This window comes from Rattus norvegicus, chromosome 9 (assembly GCF_036323735.1).
Source record: "Rattus norvegicus strain BN/NHsdMcwi chromosome 9, GRCr8, whole genome shotgun sequence".
Classification (NCBI taxonomy): domain Eukaryota; kingdom Metazoa; phylum Chordata; class Mammalia; order Rodentia; family Muridae; genus Rattus; species Rattus norvegicus.
In genome coordinates this window covers 103,816,760-103,832,968 of record NC_086027.1, presented here as the reverse complement: position 1 = coordinate 103,832,968, position 16,209 = coordinate 103,816,760, and the positions used below count along the sequence as shown (strand labels likewise).

General features: G+C 36.8%; 1 long non-coding RNA gene across 1 annotated transcript in view; it reads right to left on the bottom strand.

Annotated features, from left to right (window-relative positions):
- The window catches only part of LOC120094753 (uncharacterized), a 51,489-nt gene that overhangs the window by 26,563 nt on the left and 8,717 nt on the right, over window positions 1-16,209 (bottom strand). Inside the window, exon 3 of the long non-coding RNA XR_005489345.2 lies at window positions 3,968-4,057. This is a non-coding gene — a long non-coding RNA (uncharacterized LOC120094753). The remainder of the gene's footprint in view (window positions 1-3,967; window positions 4,058-16,209) is intronic.

Below are 16,209 nucleotides of genomic sequence, written 5' to 3'. Positions count from 1 at the left end.
TTTGAATATGAAGAAAACATATCTGTGCCTTTACTGGTACAGTTAACTAAAGAAGCTTACCAGTGGGGTAGAGCAAAATCTTTATGTGTACAATGTATATGTTGCATATGAATTGGGTTTCACTGTGGGAATGTTAGCCTAGGGTTGGATGGGCAGCCAAGTTTTATGACTCATGCACATTAGTCAAAAACCCCACATGCTTATGATTCAGTTGGGAATGGAAAAAACTACTTTGGTCTTGTGATTAGGAAGTCACAAAATGAGGTAATTCTAGCTATGACAACAGGCAAATTCCTTATCGACTTTTTAAAAGGAACTACAAAATTTGATGAACAGTATTAACTTTCTTTTACTGATAGTCCAACACTTGTTATTTTTCTCAGAAGTATTTCTTTATTATTTTGAGTCTATAATATAATTATTAATTACACAATTTCTTCCAAACTCCCTCATATATATCTTCTTGCTATTTTTATTTAAACTGAGGCCTATTTTATCATTAATTGTTGGTTGCTACAGGATGTAGCAGACATCCTGTAAGTTTCACTTTAAATAGGAATATAGCCTATAAAAGCTGTTTAACAATCAAGAGGTATGTTGGTAAAAATTTGCTCTCCCTGATAGCGAATAATTGTAATAGTAACAGTACTTGAATCTATTGCTTGTATTCTGTTAAAAAAAAAAAGCCTGCCAATTTACTTTTTAATCCTATGACAAAAGACACACAGTGAATTATTAAAAAAGCATTGATTTTGGCTTAAGCTTTTGAGGGAAAGTCCATAATGGTGTGAAGAGATGGCAGTAGGTGGTCAGAACAGGAAGCTGAGAGATCCGAACTTCAACCACGAACACAAAACACAAGACTGGGAACCAATTATTGAAATTCCTGTACCTATAGGGATAGTTCATGTTGGCCACCACAGATAACACTAAACCGCTTAGTAGTAAAGGGACAAGATACAGTTATTCTTGCTACTTTGAAGCTATGTGGACATATTTGTGAAGTTAAGTAAATGCAAACAGTCACAAAGTAAGGGGCGAGTATTGGATTCCATGAGAATCCAATATTATGAATTGATCCTTTTTTTTTTTTTTACAAACTATGTAAAAGTACTTCCAGACACAGCAAATTGGCCAAGAAAGTAAATTAAATTATTTACGCAAATTCTGCCTTACCTAAAACAAATAACAAGGGACCATTCTGTGTCTTTTAATTTTATCTTTATTCTGAAAATAAGATATAAATAAAATAAATCTCCAGATCTTGTTACCTGTTTTTACAAGAAATTCAATTTTCCATGATAACTAATAATTTAATGTTGAGTGACTGAAAGGCTGAGGTTTTATAAATGAGATGTTAATAAGTGTAAGTCAAAATTTTATCATGTCGAAAGGTTTAGTCAATCAATAATTTGACTCATTTGTAAAGACTCGATTTGTTGTCACCATTTGTTACTGTTTATTTATTATGTAATAGGTTGATAGGGTATGCTGCTTTTGTTCCATTAAGGACTAAAAAGAATATTTGTAATACATTTGTCAATGAGTTTCAATATTTTATTTAAAATTATATGAGAATATTCATATATTTATTAAGTCAAATTTAAAAAGCATTATTTAAAAGCAACCATTTAGAAATTAAAGCTTATTTACAACATTCATTAAAACTACACTTACCTAAAATGATTTTCACTTGATTATGAATATTATAATTAAATGAATCTTAGTATGCAAATACCACTTAGCTTCATTTACATATGTTACTTAAATCACAAGCTCTTTCAATCACAGTAAAGTTATTCAAAATACAAAGATGTCTGCCTTATAAAGATAAGAAATTTCCATCTTGCAGACAACATTGACAAAAGTTTAAAATAGCAAATTTGCTCTTTTGAAGTATGCAATGAACATTTAAACTCAAAATTTTAAATAAGACATAAATGTGTGTGTGTGTGTGTGTGTTTGTGTGTGTGTGAAGTAAGTATATTTCTAGTATAAGTAAAAAGTGTTGTGCAACTCAAACATTATGGATACTTTAAATATTGATGTGAAGATAATAGAATAATTAGGATTTCTTCAAATTCATTATCAGTATAATTCTCTTCGTGAAGTGATATAAAATAATATGAACAATTATTATTTATGTATCATTTGGTTTAAAACATGTTCAATGGTAAACTTCCTGCTGGAAATTGACCCCTACACCTTCATCAAATTGTTGGAGTCTAGCATGATTATTGTGTCTCATTATTTAATTACCTTTTAATTCATGTGTGTGTGTGTGTGTGTGTGTGTGTGTGTGTGTGTGTGTGTGACACAGTATGCCATTGGAGATAGAAAAAAACCTTATAGGCACTCCCTGTTTACCATGCGGGTCTGTGGACTGCTTTGAGAACCTCAGGCATGGCAAGAAGTGTGCTTACCCCAATAATTCATTTGACAGCCATTGTCTCTCAATTATTCAAATAAGTGAACTATGATTTGCATGTAAATAACTTTTGTAGGATGGCATGTGTACATGAAACTCAGCAGGAGCATCATTCCAAAGTTTGTGTTTTTCAAATCCGATCACTCTTTGCCATGCATGTCTACTTTTATCTTTTCATTTAAAAAATTATAGCAACATTTTTCCCCTTCCACTTTCTCTCCAGCTTCTCCCATATACGCCCCCTTGTGTGATCCTGCCCAAAGTTATGTGTCTATGTTTAGTGGGAGACATATGAATTTATTAAACACATACACATGTCTCCCCCAGACCCATATAGTAATCATGTTTATATTGGTATTTTTTGTGCCATATACACTACTACTAAGAACAGATGTTACTATCGGGATCATTAAAAAACTACATAAATTCCTTAACCGCATATAATGACAACAAAATGTTATGTTCAACTAATGCTTGCTAGGCATTATCTGGAATATGTGATAGGTTTTCCAAATTTACAATACCGATGTTAGGTACTGACTACATGAATTCTCCCAAAGTTCTCTGATTTATTGAAATAATCAATTCAAAGCTGCCTTTTAAATTTGCATCAACTACTTAAACTTACATCAACTTTATTCTGAGCTATGAACTGGCCAGATGGAGGGGCCGGTGGCAGACATAGATGGCAAGGTTTGCAGCCCCTGTCACAGGACAGAGGCCGTGGTACTCAGCTGCCTAGAGGACTCAACCCTGCCCTACCAAGCCCTCTAAGTCCTTAGAGGAGCAGTCCTTTAAGTGCAAACAGCACTTAATGCGCTAAACTGCACTTGATGTGCTCACCCCTTCACAAGTTCTTTCTATTTCAGAAAACAAGAGAAGTGTTGGTCTTGAAATGGTTTCAGATTATTTCTGAGCACTTTCCCCTACTTACCTCCTCCTCTCTGTAACAAACTGATATTTTAAAGTGAGATATGACATTTGAAAATGTCTTTTTTTTTTTTACAGGTTCACTCAAAGCTTTCATTGATTTCTTTAGCTCATCTTCTTTTAGCCTTTCTAAATAAGGACAGGGGAAAATTTTTTATGTAACTCTGTAAAACAAGAAACATCACTGAACTATTGCTGGACTTTAAAACACTGGGCACGAGCTTATCCTTAAGTAAATATTTTCATCGCCTGAATTTTACTCGTTTACTCTTGTTATGTTTTGGGAACATGATGCAACTCTATATGCCTGAAACCCTATATGGACTGTGCTAGCTTTAAACTCAAAGACACGCCTACGTCTACCAACAAAGCACTGTGAGACAAGGCATGAACCGCACACTGACCTTTCAAAGTATTTCTTACATGATAAATGTCTAAGATTTTTGTGAGTGTCTGGAAGCTTTTTCTGGATTTATAACAATTACAATGATAAAATAGGTGTAATAGTTGCAAAGGCATGCACTGTTAGCAAATATCATCTTGGTAGATATAAAGCAAAATGATTTAAATAAATGTTAACTTCAGTCATCACGGAACTCCCATACTTACAGTAAATATATAATAACTTTCCATGTATTAGATCTGGACTAAGGAATCAAGCAATTTAACTGGACATCAAATATGTAGAATTCAGCATTCCTGCAGAAGTAAAGAAAACAAAAAATTTCAAATGGAGGCTATATCCTTCTTGGGAGGTTCCACAGCTATATATATACACTAGAGTTTCATATATTTTTTTAAAAAATTATTTCATTCATTAAATATGTAACAAGGATATTTGAATGTAAGCATTTCCCAAATATTTCATAAATATTGTGCCATATATTACGTTAAATTATATCTCTGATTACATATTTAAATATGTCACTAAGTATAAATTTCTGCTATAGCAAATAATTTTAGTCATAAGTAACTATGTGTCAAGCAATATTTTATTTAGGAGACACACTTAGCACATTCAGATATTTAAATTTAAATTCTGGTTTTGATTACTTGTTTTCTGTCAGTAGAAGGAGAGAGAAACTGATTAAGAGAGGACACACCTTATTACATTGGATCATGGAAATGCTAAAACAACAACAAGAACAACAAGAACAACAAAATCCCTTAGATGAATTAATTCAGAAGACAGAACTGATGGGCAGCATTTTATAGTTTTAGATACCATTAAAAAAGAAACACTCAACTGAGATAGCCGTGTTGGAATGTAGCCAATGGCAGAGAGAGGAAGAATCAAACCCAAGCAGAAACAAAGGAGGCAATCAGAAGGCATTCATTCATGCATAAAGGAAATGCAACAATGCTTATAACTATCCCATTGTGGTCAGGCAAATTAGGGTCTCCTTTGGGGTTTTAAGTCTTCCAAAAAAAAAAAAAAACTAAGAATGACTCAAAAAGAAGTCAGGAGACAATTTTACCAGGTAAAGAGAAAAATTGGAACAGTGAGCCATGAACCTTGGCAGCTTCCTGGAAGAGGAAGATATAACTAAAATTAGAAAAAAAAAACTATGCTATTTGAAGTAAGCCATTGTGGAGGTCAGCCACACTTGGTTAGGAGAGTTATGCTAGAGAAAGTGTGAAGTCCAAAGTGTCTAGGAAAGCAAGCTTGAAAAGATGAGGAATAAAAGGAAAAGTGAACGCTTCAGAGAGTGATTCAGATAATGGGACTGACATAAGAAGCTTCAGGTCTACAAGTCAGTAAGTAGTGGGCTGTAGTGTAGAATAGGGATTCTTAACAAGAAGAAAAATACACCATTTCATTAAAGTGCTATCTATCTACTACCTTCTCCCTTGTGTGACTAAAGGATGACAATGACCTACCCACTTGAATTTACCTTTAAAGTACAGGTAGCTAGGGTACTAGATCTCGCTGGAGGCCAGAGAAATAGCTTTCCTTAATTCACCAACACAGAACCATTTTCCAGGCTGCCGTACCAATGAGAGAAAGGTGGATCTTTAGATGAAGAAAGGGAAGGCAAGTTTAAATAACTGGCTCTAAGCTTCAAAATGTTTGTTGAAGAATTTGAACTTCACAGATTGTACTGATATTGAACCAAGAAAGAGGACAACTAAAGTGTGGATGCTTCAGTCCTTCTTAGAATGGGGGAACAAAAATATTCAAGGGAGGAGATACGGAGACAGATCGGAGCAAAGATTGAAGGAATAGCCATCCAAGAGCCTGCCTCACATGGGTATACAACCCATTTATATACAGCCACCAAAACTAGATAGTATTGATAAAGCTAAGAAGTGCATGCCTGACATAGCTGTCTCCTGAGAGGCTCAGCCAGAGTATGACAAATACAGAGGCAAATTCTAGCAGCCATCCATTGAACTGAGAATGGGGTCCCCATTGGAGGAGTTAGAGAAAGGAGCTGAGGGGGTTTGCAACCCCATAAGAACAACAATGCCAACCAACCAGATCTCCCAGGGACTAAACTACCATCCAAAGAGTACACATGGACAGACCCATGGCTCCAGCTGCATAAGTAGCAGAGGATGACCTGTTGGGCACCAATGGAAGGAGAAGCCCTTGGTCCTGCCAAGACTGGACCCCCCCAGTTGTAGGGGAATGTCAGGACTGGGAGGAGGGAAGGAGAGGATGGATGGATGGATGGGGGAAGACAGGGGAGGGGATGGCATAGGGAGTTTATGGATGGGAAACCAGGAAAGAGGATATTTGAAATGTAATAAAAAATATTGAATAAAAAATTAAAATATCGGGGTTGGGGATTTAGCTCAGTGGTAGAGCGCTTGCCTAGCAAGCACAAGGCCCTGGGTTCAGTCCCCAGCTCTGAAAAAAAGGAAAAAGAAAAAAAATTAAAATATCATATAGCATATTCTAAACAAGAAATTGTGTATATAACATAATGTTGATAGTGTTCAAATTATAAGTATTATTTATAAATACCCTACTGTTTAAAGGAAATTGAGCTTTCTCATCAAGAATAGTAAAAAAATTATAGAAATTGTGAAGCCTATTTTCTGTTGCTTATACAGTTTTTAACTTGATTGAAAATCTTGTAAATACGGAAAAAAAACAACACTTTCTATGACAATTCTAGGAATTCCCCACAGAGGAGGGGTGTGGGCAGATTTGAACATGGTCATTTCTTGTTGGTATTAGACACAAGACTTTCAAGTTTACATTGATAGAAGTTTTAACAAAAATAATCTTGCCATCCTAAACAGTTAAAAAGAGTAAAATTTGATGTTAAGGAGGGATAATGAAGTTTATATATCATTTATCATACATGAAGTATTATGAAGTCGGTCTCAGATTCTTAGATAAAAATTATAAAAATGTGCTATTTTAAAACATTTGAGGCTAGCGTGGTGAGTTGTGCCTGACATATGGAATTCTTGAGAGGCCGGTGCAGTAAGAATGCTTGATTCCGGGGCTCATAGCTCACCGGTGGAACAAAGTTAAGAAAATCTCTCATAAGTTAAGGTAACGAAACAATTATCTAGATTTAATGGTTACTTCTAACTATACTTTTAACTTAATTTTAGTTTGTGTGTATGAGTACTCTGCCTGCCTTTGGGTTTGTCCCCCGTGTGCATGCTTGATACCTACATAGGGTAGAAAAGGGTGCCCCATCCCCTGGGAGTGAAGTAGTAGACATTTCTAAGTCACCATATGGGTGCTGGAATCCAGCCCATGTTGGCAGTGCTTTCAACTGCTTAGTCTTTCCTTGAGCATGTATCGAGATGAAGGTCTAAACCTGCCACTCATGTCTTTGGTTTCCTCACATGAAAGACGTGTGCAATGATGACCACGTATGTGTTGGTAAAGAGCTTTGTACATCCCGGGCAAACACTGTACCAAGGAAGCTATATGCACAGCCTTTATTAAAAGAAAGTATTAATATGATCAATATGTGTATCAAATACGGAGGCGAATGCTAACAGCAAGCCATTGAATTGAGAATGGAGCCCATTGCAGGAATTAGAGAAAGGACTGAAGTTGCTGAAAGGGCTTGCAACCCCATAAGAACAACAATACCGACCAACGAGAGCTCCCAGGGACTAAACCCCTACCCAAAGTGTATACATGGACAGACCCATGGCTCCAGCTGCATATGTAGCAGAGGATGGCCTTGTTGGACACCACTGAAAGGAGAACCCCTTGGTTCTGCCAAGGCTGGACACTCCCCCCATCCCCAGTGTAGGAGAATGTCTGGGAGGCGGGAAGGCGAGAGAGGGTGGTTGGGGAGGGAAACACCCTTATACAAGAAGGGGAGGAGGATGGGATGGGGGCTTATGGCCTGGAAACCGGAAAAGGGAATAACATTTGAAATGTAAATAAAAAAATCCGATTAAAACAGAGACTGAAGGAACAACCATTCAGAGCCTGCCCCACATGTGGCCCATACATATACAGCCACCCAATTAGACAAGATGGATGAAGCAAAGAAGTGCAGACCGACAGGAGCCGGATGTAGATCGCTCCTGAGAGACACAGCCAGAATACAGCAAATACAGAGGCGAATGCCAGCAGCAAACCACTGAACTGAGAACGGGACCCCCGTTGAAGGAATCAGAGAAAGAACTGGAAGAGCTTGAAGGGGCTCGAGACCCCATATGTACAACAATGCCAAGCAACCAGAGCTTCCAGGGACTAAGCCACTACCTAAAGACTATACATGGACTGACCCTGGACTCTGACCTCATAGGTAGCAATGTATATCCTAGTAAGAGCACCAGTGGAAGGGGAAGCCCTGGGTCCTGCTAAGACTGAACCCCCAGTGAACTAGACTGTTGGGGGGAGGGCGGCAATGGGGGGAGGGTTGGGAGGGGAACACCCATAAGGAAGGGGAGAGGAGAGGGGGATGTTTGCCCGGAAACCAAAGAATTATTATTAAGTATTAAATAAATTAAAAAAAAGATGAAGATTTCTTTGTGACTTAAGCAATCAGTGTCAAAAGTATACAACAGATTAAAAACAAAGGGAGGCAAATAAAATATAGAAACTTTTGAGACATGTTGATTGATGTAACGTTGAACTTCTTTTCCCAAACTTTATATGTGACTGTAGAGATTTAGGCATTGAAGGTAAAATATACACATTTTGAAAACTGTCGCTTTGAAGACAAATGCTTAGTGTCATGGAGGATGAACAGAAAATATGTATATCAGCAGTTTTTGTCTTTCATGTGCATTACTGCTGGTGATAGGGTCAGTGATGCAGTGCCGTGTTGCATGGCCCATTTCCCGTTTGTTCCACAAATATTATCAAGTACTTTCAGTGAGGAGCGAATCATATGACAGAAAACATGGAGTTGAGGCTTTCTTAAAACGTTTTCCAGTGGAATGGATACCTAAGTTTAAAAGAATGGTGACAGCAAAATTATATTAGCTCTAAATACAGAACAACCTATTAGTGTGTCCAGGGTATAGAGGATATGTTTCCAAAGGAATAGAAATGAAGCGATAGTCTTTTTTTTTCTCTTCTTAGTTTTATTTTTATTTTACTGGTTATTTTATTTATTTACATTTCAAATTTTGTCTGCCTTCCCAGTTTCCCCTCTGCAAAGCCCCATCCTATCCCCCATCAGCATTGCCTTTTTGAGTGTGCTCCCACACCCATTCCCCCATCCCACCTCACCACAGAGGAAAAAATATCTTATATATTTGGAATTAAAAATAATGCCTGAATTTCCTCTTACTTGAAATATTTTAATAACACATGTTATGATAACTGTGGCTGTCTAAGTTCAGTCATGAATTAGAAACCTCATGCTTGTCTTAGTAGGAAAAAAATGACTTTGTTTTTGGTTTTGAGGTAAGACATTACTATCTACTCATGATTAGCCTGGCATTCACTGTGTAGATCAGGGTGACCTTGAATTTAAAATGATCCTCACTTCCGCCTCTGCCTCTGCCTCTGCCTCTGCCTCTGCCTCTGCCTCTCTGCCTCTGCCTCTGCCTCTGCCTCTGCCTCTGCCTCTGCCTCTGCCTCTGCCTCTGCCTCTGCCTCTGCCTCTGCCTCTGCCTCTGCCTCTGCCTCTGCCTCTGCCTCTGCCTCTGCCTCTGCCTCTGCCTCTGCCTCTGCCTCTGCCTCTGCCTCTGCCTCTGCCTCTGCCTCTGCGACTGGGCTGCTGAAATTAAAGATGTGAGCCACCAAGCCTAGTTCAACTTTGTTTTAATAAGTAATTGTTTATTTATATCTAAAATTTAAAATAATATATCTATATGAAAATAGATATCCTAAGACAATATGCTAGTATAATTATTATTTCTTTGTTTAAAATTTTATTTAATCTTTTGGCTGCTTTTACACTCCAGATTTTATCCCCGTCCTGGTCCACCCTCTGACTGTTTCATATCCCATACATCCTCCCTGCCCCACCCCTGTCTCCATGAGGATGCCCCCACCCCCACCCCACTGCTCTACTCCCAGGGGCCTCCAGTCTCTTGAGGGTTAGGTGCATCTTCTCTGACTAAACCCACACCCAGAAGTCCTCTGCTGTATATATGTTGGGGGGCTTCATATCCGCTAATGCATGCTGCTTGGTTGGTGGAACAGTGACTGAGAGATCTCAGTGGTCCAGGTTCGTTGAGACTGCTGGTCTTCCTACAGGGTCACCCTCCTCCTCAGCTTCTAGCTTTTCCCTAATTCACAAGGATCAAGTAGGCTTCATCCATAGAATGAAAGGTTGGTTCACTATATGAAAATTCATTAACATAATCCACTATATAAACAAATTTTAAAAAATGACATGATCACCCCCTTAGAGGCAGAAAAAGCATTCAACAAAATGGAACACCTTTTCTTGTTTAAAGTAGTGGAGAGATCAGGAATTCAAGGCCAATACCTAAACATAATAAAAGCAATTTACTGAAAACCAACAGCTTGTATCAAATTACATGGAGAGATACTGAAGTAATCCCAATAAAACTGGGGCAAATATGCCCACTCTCCCCATATCTATTCAATAATTACTTCTTTTGAGAAGCTTTATTTCAAATGTCTTTAGCGTTTATTATTATGAAGAAAAATACATTTTCTTGGAAGAAATTTAAACAGAGTCAAACGAGCTAGATTTATGTTCTTCATCCTTTAATATAAATTCCTTTCCTTTCCTCTGGGATGTATTAGATAGGAAAGAGTACAGGAAATTGCTAAGGGCATTTGTAATCATCCATAAATGGATGGTAAGGCCTCGTTGCTGAAGATACAACCTACTTTTGTCAATGAACAAAGAGAGTTGGTTTCTGACTGAACGCTTCACCCCTACTGACTAGTTTTCATTATACTGGGAGGGACTTACCACGTGTAAGGCTAGAATGTAAAGTCCCAATTCTTCTTTAAATGGGAATGGATGGGTACATGGGAACCCAAATATAATCAAAATGCGTTATACAAAAAAACATAAATATTAAAAATAAAATATATAAAAACTATATTTGAAACATCTTCTTATAGTGAGGAGAGATTGCCATAGGAAGAAAATATTGTAGGGTTGTTGGAATATAGGCTATTTTTCCCAAAACCCTATTTTTATGTAAAAATTTGCTGACAAATTACAGTTATTTTGATTTTAGTGTTTTACATATCTTTTGTCCATGATGAGTCAAATATTATGCATTTTACAAAAATAATGACAGAATTTGTTGCCATTGTAAAAGTTTAAGTCTTATGTAAAATTCAATATTTGAAATGTTTTAATACAGTATCATAAATATCGCAGCTTCACAATGCTTGAAGTAGTTTGATGATATTGATGAAAGTTGCAAATAAATTCTTGTGCATTAAAATGTATTACAGTTGGGAAGATTCTATGATTTTGATAATATAATATTTCCAAATTATTTACTGCCTATACAACTAAAATAAATAGGAATGAATCATTCAAAATGGAAGATGGAGAATGATTTCTTTTTTTAATTTTCTTTATTGGATAGTTTTTATTTGAATTTTGAATATTATCCTCTTTCCCAGTTCCCCTTCAGAAACCTGCTATCTCCCCCTGCTTCTATGAGGGTGCTCTCCCCCAACTCTCTCCGATCTCCAAGCCCTGACATTCCCCTAGACTGGGGCATCCGGCCTTCACAGGACCAAAAGGCACTTTCCTGAAGTTATTTTATCAGCTGTAGGAATTCTCTGGTGGAATTTTTTGAGAGAATGATTTATAAAAGCTGAATGTAAATACATTTACTATATTTTAATCAAATAATATTACATATGTCCTAGTTTGTCGCGCGCCCAACGTCTCGCCAGCAAGAACGACACGCGGCAACAGGATTCTTCTGCGAACAAGCCTTTATTGTACAGCTCTCTTGAACAGGGACAGGGGACCCCGAGGGAGGAAAAGGCACTGCTTATATATGCTTAGGAGACTCGTGTTGCTACCCGATTGGTGCAAGCCCCAATGCCCAATTTGCATGCCCAGAGAGCAGGCTGTGGTGTGCTTGGCTCATACGCACTGCGTCCTTCAGGTGGACAACAGCTGTGCCCTGTTGACTCCCTCACAGGAAATCGGCCCCATGTTGGGCGTGGTATGGGCGGCTACCAACACTCGTTATTTATTACCTTTAAGTCAGGCTAGAGTTATCTGAAAAGTGAATCTTAATTGAGAAAATACTCATTCATTATTGGCCTGTGAGAATGTCTATGGGGATTTGTCTTGACTGTATTTTGACGTAAGAAGGTCAACTCTCTGTGGGTAGCATGGTTCTTTGGCAAGTGGTCCTGGACTGTGTCAGGAAGCTGGCTGGGTATAAGCTAGTCTTTAAGTGACTCAATACACAGCATTCCTCCAGGGATTCTCCTGTACTTGGTTGTCACATAAGTTTTAATTCATGGCTAAAAATCTGCATGGATGGTCATCAGATGAAGTTTGAAATCCTTGCCTTCTTGACTTCTTGCATTACAAACTATAGGCTACAAGATGTTGCTCCATCCTCTAATAGTTTTGTCCTCACAGTGTTTACCATAGGAATGGTAGTAAACTAGCTCCTAAAATAATGAAAAAAATCAAGGAAGAACATCTAAACTCTAAAAGGGGCTAAAATACCGCCTTTGTTCAGTTATGTATTCTATGTCAATTATAATCACACATTTTACCTGGAGTCATATCTTACAAAACAAACAAATATATATGTTCTGGGTAAGAAAACCGCTTGGTAAAAAGAGATAAGATATTAAACAAATTCATATGTGTCAATTTTTTTTCTGAACTAATATAACCCCTACCAACATTTTCAAGTATGTTTCCTTATACACACATATAAGTGTAGTCCTCACCCCTCATCAAAGAAACTTCTCTTTGCAGCACAAACTATTACAGAAATCCACAACCAGTCAATATCCAGTTGTAGAGTCAAATCCCAATGCATCCATCTACCGACCAACCACATCAATAGGTTAGAGTAATTTGTGGAAAGGGGGTGGTAAGAAGGTGTTGTTTTGCTTTCATTCCATTGTGTCTTTTAGTGATTTCAGAACAAGGGTGAGACCAATAGACATGCTGTAGTGGGGGTGGGGGCACACATGTGGCCTCAATCTTACAGAAAGAACTACACTAAACTAAGGAACATGGAGAGGTGGAAAACCCCTTCTTCAAGGAAGATCACCCTAATTAGTCATCCAATACTAAATGATCAGCCTAAAAACACATGTATAAGTAACAGTGTATAGGTTAGATCTATGTTAAAGAATATTTGTGTGACCGTGAATATGCATGTGCATGTGTGTGTGTGAGTATGTATGTATGTATATGTGTATGTATATGTGCATGTATGTATATGTATGACAGCATTCAATGAAAAGAAACAGAGTCCATGAACTTGAAGGAGAGCAAAAATAGGGTATATGGGAGAGTTAAGAGGGAGGAAGGGGAAGGGGAAATGAAATAATTATATTAATCTCAAAAAAATCAATGTTTCTGATGAGACTGTAATTATTGTTCACAGAGAGGACACCTGCCTACTATTACCAGCCCATGGTTGCAAACTTGTGAGTGCTAAAATTGTTTGTGCAAGATACATTTTTAAAGAGTATGTTTCATACAAACATTTGTCAAGTGAATGTATCTTTTTAAAATCGTTTTATAAGAATATTTTCTTTCTATCTTAATATTAAATGCTAACATATAATAGCACCCCCAAAGTTATGGTTCTTGCTAATTTTGAAAAATGCACAAGACCCGGAATTGAATTACATGTTATGGATTTCCCATAATACTTGCATTACATGAGTTCCCAAAATCACAACTAGAATGACAATCCTGCGTGTGAGACTCAGAGTGTCCTTACCCTGAGGTGGTTCTGATTGGTAAATAAAGTTGCCGGCGGCCAATGGCTGGGCAGAGAGACAGGTGGGACTTTAGGATTAAGTGAACCAAGAAGGAGCAGAATCGCCAAAGCCACAAAAGGACTAAGACCAGGATTTGAGAGAGCAGCAGGAAGAGAGGCAGACTAATCATGTTCTCTCTGCCTCTAAAACCTTTAAGGTGACTCACGGGGAAAAAAAAAAAGGAACTCACGGGCTATTTTTGTATGTTTTGTTTGCTTTGCTTTTTGTTGTCTTGTTCAAAGCTTTGTTTCCTTTAGAAAGAAACATCAAGAAATTGGGTGAGTAGGGAACAGATGGGTCCATGGGAACACAAATATTCTTGGGTCTAGGATAGCAAAGATGGATTATCGATTTTAGTAAGTAGTAACTCGGGAGTATCAGAGGGGAGGCATTAGCAATGAGAGTTTATTAGGGAACATCAACTCTAAAATATGTACTGAGAAATAGGATTCAAATCAGGTGATATGCTAACCTTGCAACTTACTAGAAAGCATATAGCTTTTTCATTGCATTTACCAGACTTATAATTAATAGGTGACATTAACTATAAAGGAAATGAACAGGACAGGACATTCAAATTTTGAAATTCTAGAATCTGAGTGACATCTGACAAAAGCAAAATACAACATTTAACTCACAGCATCTTCTTTTACTATATTAACAATTCCAGAATGAGTAGTTGTGGGTAAAATATGTTGAAGGGAGTCTGTCAATATTCCATAATATTTCCAGAGTCCCGAACTCACTATTCATGGTTTACTACTGGGCTCTGCTCTTTGTGTAGACCTTGGCCATGCCCACTTCTTTTGGTATAAAATGTACCATTGGCTAATTAATAGCTCTATGAATCCCACTTGAGCCCACTTGAGTCTACTAATGTACAGTTGTCAATTACTTATTATCAAAAATAGTTTTGAATATTTAATAGGGTCAATGTACATAAACAAAGACGTGCAGGTTAGAGTCTCACAGCGAAAGGCTTGTGTTCCGAACCAGAATTCTGAATAGAAATTATTCTGTCTTAGGGCATATTTGAAATGGTTCATAATAATTATTGAACTTCTATATATGTATATAGGCATACACGGATTTTTTTCTCTCAAATAAGAATCAGTATTTTGGAAGAATCCTGATATTAGACCTACTTTTCTTCCTTGACATGAAAGTCTGCCTTTGTCTTGAAAATACTGGAGCTGTGCTGTGTCCATTCCTAAGTTCAGCTTGGGGTTTCCCTGGACATTTGAATACTAGATAATACTTGATTAGAGGAGTGATTAGTCTTATTTAATGAAATAAAAATATGTAATCAATGTTTTATTATAACATTCAACTCTACAGTTTTTGTTATTATCTGTGGCAAGAAAGTGTGCGTGTGCTAAAGAAATACAGACTTCGTTGCTAGAATGTAATGAAACGGAAGTCATAGAATGGAAAAAGAAAATCATTACAAGATCCTTTTTTGACAGAGTGTCTTGCTTCAATACAAAACTCATTAAGAAGATAATAAACGGCCTAATTAACAATCATTCAAAGGTTCCACTAACTGAGTGAATAAGGATTATAACTTGAAAATGATCATACATGGAGAGGTTCCTATAGTTACCATTAGAAAAGTAGAAAGACCTTCACAGTGTGCACATCTCACTAAGCTATTGGTTATGGATGTAAAAGGATTATACTTTACAGTACATGGAATGAATTTCTGAGTTCATTTAAACAGAGTTGTGATCAAGTTGTAATATGTGCATGATTTATATTGTCGTCATTTAAATGCACTCTAATTTGTAGCAAAATCCACATTTCACTGAAATATTTATATTTGTGTTTTATATTTTCTCAGTACTGCCAAATGTTTACTCCTTTTCTTAATATCTCCTTTCATGTTTCTGTGCACTGCATACCTGCATACCTGCATACCTGCATACCTGCATACCTGCATACCTGCATACCTGCATACCTGCATTCCATCACTCCATTTGGTTGCTGTGAGTTACATTATGTAGCTTTATTTCTAATTACTTTGACTGCTCTTTTTATTTTTTATAGTCGACTTTCCTTCCATCTTAAGTCATATATTTTAGCTTTCTTCTTACCTAATATACACTGAAGACCAAATATGTCTTAATAATCCATAATATATATTTGTATCCTAATTATCTTCTAGTATAAAATAGTATTTAATTATGATTGATAATTCTTGTTGTTTTTTTTCCAAAATATAGTATTTTACATTTATATATTTCGTGAATTCTTCTAACATTTTTCATTTGAGTTTTTATGGATTCTTTTTAATTATCTTTAATTTTTTTTTACAATCCAGTCATTTTCATTTGATTTTTTTTTAGGTCATTGACAGTTATTATTTCTCACCATCAAGCTTTGTCGTTGTTGCCTTAAGTAGTCAATCTACATAAATGCTATGCATGTACTTGAGATTCGTACATATTGTGTCATGCATGCATAATGTAATATGTATGTGATTAGTTCAAAT